Source organism: Salmo salar, chromosome 07, assembly GCF_965601325.2.
Source record: "Salmo salar chromosome 07, fSalSal1, whole genome shotgun sequence".
Taxonomy (NCBI): domain Eukaryota; kingdom Metazoa; phylum Chordata; class Actinopteri; order Salmoniformes; family Salmonidae; genus Salmo; species Salmo salar.
In genome coordinates this window covers 29,603,563-29,611,297 of record NC_138297.1, presented here as the reverse complement: position 1 = coordinate 29,611,297, position 7,735 = coordinate 29,603,563, and the positions used below count along the sequence as shown (strand labels likewise).

The window sequence follows — 7,735 nt, the reverse complement described above, 5'->3', positions numbered from 1 at the left end:
CTGTAGAATATAATACAGGATTTTATTGAATAACACTATCAAACATGCTCTTTGTATTTAAATATGAGTTGTTCATTATATAATAATCTAAATTTACATTTTGGTCAATTTTAGAAGACACTCTGTCAAAATGTATTTACAATTAGTGTATTCAACTAAGGTAGGTAAGACAACCACATATCAGAGTCATTGCAATGTTCTATAATAATAATAACAATAATAACAATAATAATACAAATAAGAGTTACACATTTGCCTTACTGGCTAGAGATGATGATGATACTGTCTGCCTGCCATAATCTACTTCCAATAGCCATCTACTGTGTATCAGTGTGAGTGGCATATGTGCAGTGCATGTCTGTTTGTTGTATGCATGGAAGTGAGTGTGTGTGTGTGTGTGTGTGTGTGTGTGTGTGTGTGTGTGTGTGTGTGTGTGTGTGTGTGTGTAAGTGCGTGCGTGCGTGCGTGTACAATCATGGCATATGTGTGTCTGTATTGTGTGTCTATTTTGTATAGACCTATGTGTGTGTGTGTGTGTGTGTGTGTGTGTGTGTGTGTGTGTGTGTGTGTGTGTGTGTGTGTGTGTGTGTGTGTGTCTGTGTGCGCGCGTGTAAGTGCATGCGTGTACAATCATGGCATATGTGTGTCTGTACTGTGTGTCTATTTTGTATAGACCTATGTGTATGTGTGTGTGTGTGTGTGTGTGTGAATGTACCTTCATGGCATATGTGTACATGTTTGTGTCTGCCACAATGGCATCATCACACGCCCCTGAGGCTGTGTGTGTGTGTGTGTGTGTGTGTGTGTGTGTGTGTGTGTGTGTGTGTGTGTGTGTGTGAGTGTGTGTGTGTGTGTGTGTGTGAGTGTGTGTGTGTGTGTGTGTGTGTGTGTGTGTGTGTGTGTGTGTGTGTGTGTGTGTGTGTGTGTAATGCTTTGATTGTTTTCTCCGCCGCAGCAGAAACGCACCAATTAATATGCATAGAGTGAGTGAGACAGAGACAAACAAAAAAACTGGCGGGGAGGGGGAGAGATCGCACAGAGAGAGAGAGAGAGAGAGAGAGAGGGGGGGGGGGAGGGGAGAGATCGCACAGAGAGAGAGAGACAGAGAGAGAGAGAGGGGGGGGAGAGAGAGAATGGAGGGGGGTGATGAAATGAGAGATGAGGGTGGGAGGAGAGAAAGAGAGAGAGATGAAGTGAGATAAGAAGGTAGGGGAGGAGGGAAGGAGGAGGTCTCTGGATGGAGAGAATGAAATCTGATAGATGTTGGAGTAAAAAAAAACGAGAGAAGGAGAGAGAGAAAGAAAGGAGGGAGAGGGATCAATATGTACATATTTAGAGGGGAAATGGAAGGAAATCAATTGAAAGGGGGAGGCAATTGACGTGGAGGAGAGAGAGAGGGGGGGGAAGGGGAGCGAGAGAGAGGGAGATAACGAGGAATGAGGGAAGAAGAAGGAGTGCAGAGGTGGAGTGATATGTGGCGGTGGCTGCTGTCCTTTTGTCGCAGTGTCAGGGTATTGATACTGTAATACTGCACCCCCCCATCACAATGCTGCCGTGACAACGGGCAGAGTGACGTCCACTGGCATAATGCGGCCAGCCACAATACTGAGGGCACTGAGGCATCACACACTGGCAACGCAGGGCAGGGAGACAGAGAGATGGAGAGGGGGGAAGGGGGGAGAGGAGAAGAAGGAGAGAGAGCGAGAGGCTGGGAAATGGCGGGAGAGAAAATAAGAATCAGATAGAGGTAGAAAAGGGAGGGAGAGATGGAGACATTTATATAGAGAGGAAACATGGAGGGAGGGAAAGAGAGACAGAGGAAGAAGGAGGGTATTGATGGAGAGACAGAGAGATGACAGAAAGAGAAAGAGAGATAGAGAGACAAAGAATGGAATGAGAGTGAGAAGGGAAGGAAAGGAAAGGAAAGGAAAGAAAGAGAGGCAGATTATGTCTGGTCATTGTGTTGATGTCTGGGAGTGTGTACCATAAACAGGTTGTGTGTGTGTGTGTGTGTGTGTGTGTGTGTGTGTGTGTGTGTGTGTGTGTGTGTGTGTGTGTGTGTGTGTGTGTGTGTGTGTGTGTGTGTGTGTGTGTGTGTGTGTGTGTGTGTGTGTGTGTGTGGAATCTGATTTGGCTATTCACATGTCTGATGTATGCATGAATGATCTTTGTCTCAAAACCAAAAGTGCTCATTAATTGAACAGAAAGAAGAAAATCGTTTTGGTCAAAGTAAAACTGAAAATCAGATTTGGCAATATATCAGATTTGGCTAAATAGATACAGAAACTATCTATCTATCTATCTATCTATCTATCTATCTATCTATCTATCTATCTATCTATCTATCTATCTATCTATCTATCTATCTATCTATCTATCTATCTATCTATCTATCTATCTATCTATCTATCTATCTATCTATCTATCTATCTATCTATCTATCTATCTATCTATCTATCTATCTATCTATCTGTCTGTCTGTCTGTCTGTCTGTCTGTCTGTCTGTCTGTCTGTCTGTCTGTCTGTCTGTCTGTCTGTCTGTCTGTCTGTCTGTCTGTCTGTCTGTCTGTCTGTCTGTCTGTCTGTCTGTCTGTCTGTCTGTCTGTCTGTCTGTCTGTCTGTCTGTCTGTCTGTCTATCTATAGTATTAGCTACAGTATTAGCTACAATATGCAGTATACAGGTTTATAGTATAGCACTCTCTCCTATCTCAGTGCATTGTTTGGGTCAATGTTGTGTCCATTCATCTATTTACAGTACAGTCCAGTTCAGTATTGACTCTCTCTGGCAGTGATATTTATCAGTTCTGAAATGTCTTTTAACAAGATACTGTATCTCTTCAGGGTGTGCCCAAAATGGTACCCTATATAGTGCACTACTTTTGACCAGATCTCTATGGAACCTGGTCAAAAGTAGTGCACTGTTTGTTATTTGTTTATTTGAATCCCCATTAGCTTTTGCAGAGGCAGCAGCTACTCTTCCTGAGGTCCACAAAAAAACACAAAACATGACAAGTAACAAAACACGGGTACACTGATAGACAAGGTAAGTCACACACATTTAAAAGACAAAGATATACAAACAATACAACAACAAAAATAATGTGTCTGTTAGTGTGAGTCTGTGTGTTAGTGTGTTTGTGTGTGTGTCCTCTCACGGGCCCCGCCATTCCATGAGATGTTGTTTATCCGTTTTTTCGAGGTAATTTGCTTTGCTTGAGTAATTGGAGATGGGGGTTCCACACGTATATGTATAATACAGTGCGTTGCCGTGAATTCATTTTGGACGTGGTACTATGAAGATACCCCTGGTGGCATGTCTTGTGGGGTATGAATGGGTGTCTGAGCTGAATGTTATTTGATTATGCAGGAAATCTGGAATTTGTTTATTTATTTCTCATAAAAACTAGAAGAGAAGCGGTTCATCTCTCGTCGACCCTCAACCAGGAAAGACTGGCATGCATGTTGTTGACGTTAATTCTGTATGTGCAGTTAAGGGCAAGGTGTGCTACTCTGATTTGAGCCAGTTGCAACTATTTCCTATGCACTACATAGAGAAAATGGTGTCATTTGAGACGCAACCCATGTTGATGGCATAAATCATACATACTGGCTTAAAAACTGAAATCTCTGTTGGCAGCCCATAAGTCAGTTGATCCACAGGAGATGACCAATGTCTCTCTCTCTCTCTCTCTCTCTCTCTCTCTCTGTCGCCTCTCTGCCCCCCTCTCGCTCTCTCTCTCTGTCACCTGTCTGCCCCCTGTCTCTCTCTCTCTCTCTCTCTCACTTCCCTTATTTCTTTCCTCTCCCTCTCTCTCTTTTCACAACACCGACTCATTCTCTCACTCCGCTGTATGATCTATTGCTCCCTACCCCTGGCTCTCCCCCTCACCCCCATCTTAATATGATGTAAAAAGCTAATCGCATGCAAATGTCTGTTGTCCCGGTAACCAGACCCGAAAAATCCCTTTGATGTTGCACCCGGCTCATTCTCTCCACGTTCTCTTTGTTCAACTAGAGTCTCTCTCTGCTTTGTCAACATCCCCCTTTACCTCTCTCTCTCTCTCTGCCACGCTCTCTCTCTTTCCCTCTCTCTGCCTCTCTTTCACTGCTGCTCTCTGTCTCTCTTTGCCCTCTCAGTTCTCTCGCTCTCTGCCCTACTCTCTCCCTCTGCCACATTCTCACTTACTCTCTCCCTCTGTCTCTCGCCCCATTCCCCTTGCAAAAATACAAAATTCTCTAATTCTCTCTACTTTTTTTCTGCCTGCCTGGCTATACTGCAATACCACCCTGGTTCTTTGTGTCCCTCCCTATTCGCACTCTTTTTCTATAAGCCCCCTCTCTATTCCTCCGTCTCCTTCATTCTTTCTTCTCCCTCCATGCACATCGTCTCGTGCACGTCATCTCCCCTCTCTGTGCCTCTCTGTCTGCCTGTCTTCTTTCCCTCTCCTCCTGTCCTCTCTCGCTCCCCCTTTCTCTCAGAGGGTCAGCCTCTTCCTGTTTCACTCCTCTCTCTCTCCCCACCTCCCCACTTTTCATTCCTCATTCCTCTCTTTCACTCACTCTTTCACTCACTCTTTCACTCACTCTTTCACTCACTCTTTCACTCACTCTTTCACTCACTCTTTCACTCACTCTTTCACTCACTCACTCACTCACTCACTCACTCACTCACTCACTCACTCACTCACTCACTCACTCACTCACTCACTCACTCACTCACTCACTCACTCCTTTCTTCTTTCTCTGTGGAGTATTTGACCCTCTCTGCATAGTCACCTAGTCATCCAAGGGTTTGTTGGTGGTTTGCTGGAGTTTAACTGCTGCTGATCTAGGGGAACACAGTTGCAGTACACACACATTATTTGTGAATTTCTGTGCAATGATCAATGTGCAGGTACATGAACTGCAAACCCGTCAGTAAGTATCGCTATTATCAGTAAGTATTATGTAACAATGTACTACACTGTCTGTAACTACACTGCACCTGATTATTCTACTACTATGTAAATACATTGGTTTAAGTCACTTGGAATGCAAAGTGGGACCCACATGGCAACATCCTCTGTATCCAAAGCGATACCACTAACAGGTTATTGAGTTTCAATGGCTTCCGTCCAGTTTTATTTCAATAAGAAAGGTACAAATGATCTAAGTACAATTGAAGTACAATTGAAGTATAACGCGTATCAAGTACATTGTAACCATATAGCATGCAGACATTCAACAAAAACAGAACAAGCATTTATTTCGTAACTGTAAACATCAGTATATTTCTGGCATAAACTGCATAGGTAAGATGACACTTAAAAAACACTTGAAAACCCCCCCGTTGTATTTACATGTAAAACTACGAATCATGTCAAAGCGTAATAAAGACGCTTTGAATATGAAAATCTACAGCTAGATGGTTAAAAGGTGTTCATTATTCTGAAGACGTATTATAAGACTTCTCTCCTGGTGAAAACAATAGCTCCCAATATAATGCAATATATTCTGCGGCACCAAGCTAGTACTGTTGAATGAGTACTGCATACCTCCTAATCAGACAAATTAGATATTGATTCAATGGGTTCAATATCCATTTGCACTTTTTAATTTGGATATGGAGTTGCTATGACACCCATGAAATCTGATCATGAGAGAGACAAGGGTTGCTGCTATCTGTGTATATTAGGCAGACTAACCTAGCTACATAGCTGACATATAGGCTATCTGTTAACGCCCTTTATATTATACAATGACACAATTTAAACTCAGTTTGCTCCCAAAATTGACTAGCTTAGAAACACAACTTTTATACTTAATAATACTTATATTTGTAGTTGTAAATTAACTCAACCCTCATGTATTTGATTGTATATTATAGTATTGCATTGTATTGTATTAGGACGGGAGGTTCCTAGCGTTAAGGGCGATGGGCCAGTAACTGAAAGGTTGGTTAGTTTGAATCCCCGAGCCGACAAGGTGAAAAATATGACAATGTGCCCTTGAGCAAGGCACATAACCCTAATTGCTCCAGGGTCGCTGTTGATAATGGCCGACCCTGGCTGTGACCCCACTCTCTGCGGTCTCAGGGAGAGTTGGGATATGCAAAAAATGTAATTTCCAAATCACATACGTGTTAATACACACTTGTAGATGTGTTAAATAGGACAAATATAAGCACCCATCAAATGATGTATCATTATTACTGTATTGTATTAAAGTTGGAGGCGTAAGCTAATAGTGCATACTGCATTCAAAAATAAAAAATCTTTAAATTCATAACAAGATAATACGGCAGGTAACAGACATCTCCATTTCATGGAATACTTTCCTTCATTTTGAATAACGTATAAAAGCTATAAGCACATTACTCAGACATAAACAAATGACTCATTTTACACACTATACCTAACTAACTTCATATTGCATTAACTTATGCTAGCAAATAAAACGTTTGTACACTTGGTGATTACAACATTATGGCTTATATGAAAAATATGAATCACAAAATCATTCAATTAAATAGTCATTGAAAAGACCAATCGAGAATACTGCATCGAGTCCCATAGCTACTGTATCTTTATACAGAGCAGTGCTATAAGGCCCCAAAACAAGTTATACGGTCACCATAAGACTTACGTCTGAATAAGACTTAATACCACTTTTCCTTAAACCATCAACGATAACAATTGGACACACTGTAACCATTTGGCCCAGATTCTCACTTGCTTACATCATCACTAACAAACCCCTTCAAAATACAGACTTTGGTAGTCTCTCTTTAACAGCTTATTTGGTTCTGAGTGCTTAGATTAATAGTTTGGTTATAATAAGATGTTGACATTTCCTTTCCATGTTATTATTTATTCTACTCTTTACTTCCAGGCAAGACCTACTGTGAGTAGGTCACCATGCCTGTCGTTGGTTGATATCTGCCCACTGGTTGGTCTATAGCTACTGTACTAAGCTGCAAGATGGCCACAGTGTCAGAACAGTACTCTACTGTCTACAGCACAATAAGACTGTCTTCAGAGTGTATGCGTGTGTTCCACACTCTGCGTAATGTGTGCACTCATACATACAGGGCTGCATGTATTCATTTGCATAGATCACAATCACACCTAGCCTATACTATACCACATATACGGCCACACAGACAGAATCTATGATACTACTACAGTACTAATATCCCCCAAAGAAACGGCACCGTTTAAACAGCATTGTAAAAGGCAACATTTTAATAATGTCCAATAAAGTCAGTAAAGCTATATTTCCTATAATGTTCCTGTATGTTTTAGGAGAGAGTGGAAGCACGAAGGCCATGGCCGCCAGTCAGTGGTTCAGGCAGAGTGGTTTGGCCTAGTGGGGAGCCGCTGAAGGAGGACAATTGCTCTACTGTGTGGCTGGAGGGTCCATGGTATCAATGACTCGGCGAGCGACTGGGTCCGGCCGATCCAACATGGCCACCAACAGCAGGCTCTGCTGATGCTAGGTCCTGGGTTAGATAGAGCCGTAATGTCTCTTTGTGTCTTGTATGCCCTTTTCTCTTTGGTCCTTTACTTCTTGTCCAGTTTGACCCGTCCAGTGGCTTGCATAGAGATGTTGTTTTGGTCTTTATTAGGTCCAGAGTCCAGAATCCAGTTTCTGGACAGGGAGGGAGAGAAGGGAGGAGAGTGAGCGGAGAAAGGTAGATGAAGGTTGAGGTGTTTGATACGAACTATAAAGGGCTAACCTGTGGTTTGTGACACA

General features: G+C 42.4%; 1 protein-coding gene across 3 annotated transcripts in view; it reads right to left on the bottom strand.

Annotated features, from left to right (window-relative positions):
* Nucleotides 1-5,091: 5,091 nt before the first annotated feature.
* The window catches only part of arhgef40 (Rho guanine nucleotide exchange factor 40), a 39,831-nt gene continuing 37,187 nt past the window's right edge, over nt 5,092-7,735 (bottom strand). For all 3 annotated transcript variants that reach the window (XM_045721817.2, XM_045721818.2, XM_045721820.2), the window contains one exon: nt 5,092-7,630. The gene's annotated coding sequence lies outside the window, so the exon portion shown is untranslated. The remainder of the gene's footprint in view (nt 7,631-7,735) is intronic.